This window comes from Setaria viridis, chromosome 9, assembly GCF_005286985.2.
Source record: "Setaria viridis chromosome 9, Setaria_viridis_v4.0, whole genome shotgun sequence".
NCBI classification, from domain to species: Eukaryota; Viridiplantae; Streptophyta; class Magnoliopsida; order Poales; family Poaceae; genus Setaria; species Setaria viridis.
The window spans coordinates 39,057,354-39,060,163 of record NC_048271.2 but is presented as its reverse complement, the minus strand read 5'-3'; positions in this window follow the sequence as shown (position 1 = coordinate 39,060,163).

Genomic DNA, 2,810 nt, shown 5'->3' with positions numbered 1-2,810 from the left:
GTTGGTGAGGACTCCGCGCTCTCGTTCTTCTCTTCTGCATTTCTTGGTTCGTCGCTCTGGCACGGAGTTTTCGTGTCTGCAGGGCCACATGACTAGGGTTGTGGACTCGCGCCCGCCGGTGCTAGAGGATGCTCAGCGGCGGCAGCAGAACTACCTCCTCGCCGAGAAGCAGAAGAGGCGCAAGGACAAAGAGACGGCAAGGAGGAAAAAGAAGGCTGCCAAGGAGCTCCAACGGCGGCGGCGGGGCAAGGTCATGTCGGACGATGACAACGACGATGAGGAGGAGGAAGAGGAGGAATACGAGGAGGAGGAGGAGTTCATTTTGGCCCCCCCCGGCCGGGTGCGCTCGTCATCTAGGAGCAGGGCCCCCAAACGGCCGCGGGGGATAAGCTGAGCGGACCGCTTGCCCAGGACTTGACCCCGCAAAGCCCTGGGGCCGCACCCCAGGGGTCGGCGCGAGGCGCGCCTCGGGAGTCGATGGAGCCAACCCTGACCCTCTGCCTGCGTCCCAAGAGCAGATAAGTAGCAGCAAGCGGCCGCTGCCAGATGCCCCGGGGTCGGCGTCGGGCTCGGAGGTGAAACGTGCCCGCCGTCCTCGCGCTGAGGGAGTGTAAGTGGAAATTCTTCGCGCATCTTATTCCTTCCCCGACATCGTGCCATTTCAGACGATGTCATTTGTTGTTTCACAGTGCCGCCCCTCGGGATTTCGTCCCATCGCTGGCGCCAAAGAAGGCGTTACGGGTGTCATCCACCTCCGCGGGGCGGGCCGCAACCCCACTGGCGGCGAGCGGCGGTGTCGTTGGGAGACCGCGGAGCCTACCGTGAAGGCGACCTCTGCGGCGGCAACCAGAGGAAGGGTGCCGTAGCCGGGCACGGGGCAGGGTCCAACCCCTGCTCCGCCTCCCACCTCCGTGGCCGACCGTGCGGGACAGGGCGTTGCCCCTGGGATCCCTCCGACCGGTGAGGTGATAGACCTCGACGACGAGGCGGAGGAGCCTGCGGCTCCGACGGCGATGGCGGAGATGGCGGTGGCAGAGATGGGGGCACTTGCCCCTGTGATCGCGACGGAGACGGCGGCAGGGGCGGAGGAGAGAAAGTCCGCCTCCGCGGCCGCGACAGGGATAGCGATGGCGGTGGAGGTGGGGACACCTGCCCCGGCGGCCGCGACGGAGGCGACGGCAGCGGCGGAGGTGGGGATGCCTGCCCCGGTGGCCGCGACGGGGGCGGGGACGCCGGCCCCAGTGGCCGCGACGGAGGCCGCGGCGGTGGCAGGAACGGAAACGCCCACTCCGGCAGCCGCAATGAAGGCGGGGACGCCTGCCCCAGCGGCCGCGACGGAGACCGTGGTGGCGGCGGGAGTGGGAACACCCACTCCAGCAGTCGCGACACGGACGGTGGCGGCGGCGGAGAGAGTGGGATGCGCATCGGCGTTGATGACACCCGAGGCGACTTCGAAGGAGATGGCGACGCATGTGCTGGGGTCGTCAACGAGGCCGGCGGTGTCAGGGGCGGTGGCGCCTGCCCCGGCGGCGGTGTCGGGGACGGCGGCGCCTGGGTCGGTCGGAGCGGCTTCCACCCTTGTCCCCAAGGCGTGGGGTGGGCCTACCCTGCGCTGGATGTCCCGTGAGGACCTGCAGAGACCGCTTTTCATGCTGGACGACGCCGGCTAGTGGGGTAAGTAGCAGGTGGTGTAGGGCGGGCTTGTAAATGTTCGGCGATGGGGGAGCTAGATGGTGTCGTCGTCCCCGGTGGCCAGGTACGGTGTTCTTCTCATCGGTTATTTTCCTCTCGTCTCTCCATCGCTGAGCATAAATTGTTTTGTAGGCCCTCCAGGATTGCAGCCAGGGGAAGTCCGATTTCCTCCGGCTTGAGCAGGGGCTCTAGGAACACTTCTCCGCGGAGAGGCAGCAGACCGGGGAGCTAACCGTGCAGGTCACCGCCGCTCAGCAGGTCATTGCTGACCTACGCAAGTGCAAGTAGGCGACGCGGGAGGACGCACGGTGGGCGGAGGACAAGTTCCAGGCCATCGTAGAGAAGGCTCGCCTCGATCTCGAGGAGCTCAAGACTGCTGTTGAGAAGGCCCGGCACGATGCCGAGGAGCTCGCGCAGCTGAAGGGGGACTATGAGGCCCTTTAGAAAACCGTTGAGCGTATCCGGCGCGAGCGGCAGAAGGCTTGGCAGGAGCGGGACTCCGAGGCGATCCGGAAGGCTGAGGCCGAGAAGATAGAGGCCGAGCTTGGGATGGAGGTCAGTCAGCTCCACGTGCAAGTGCAAGGGCTTCAGACCGCCGTCGCCCAGGGGCTCGACCGGGAGCGTGAGCTGAAGGCTCAATCTGAGGGTAAGCCTTTTCTCGTCCCTTTTCTTTTGCGGTGTTGCGGTGATTTTTGTGGACGGGCCTCACAGACGAACTCGCCCGGCTGAGGGAGGTCCTCGATGCGGAGCGCGCCAAGCACGGCAACCTATGGGACGCGGTCCGCGTTGTCAGCGATGGCCTCGGTGTGGTCCAGGGGGAGGGGACGAGTTCGTTGGTGGCTCGTGTCCTCGGGGCGTACCGGCGGGTCCGTGAGATCGCTCGGGAGGCGCTCCACGTCGGCGTGAGGCGGGCCTTCGACGTCTTCGGCTCCTACTACTCTGGCATCAACTTCGCCAGGATGAGCGGGGGGTATGCCTCCGGTTACTCCGAGGCCAAGCTGGATGAGATCAATGCGTCGGTGCTTGACCCAACGAAGGTCCTGGCAAAGCTGCTGGAGGATGAGGCCGTCTCGCCGGAGGACCCGCAGACAAGTTAGCTGTATTAGGCTTAGATGCCC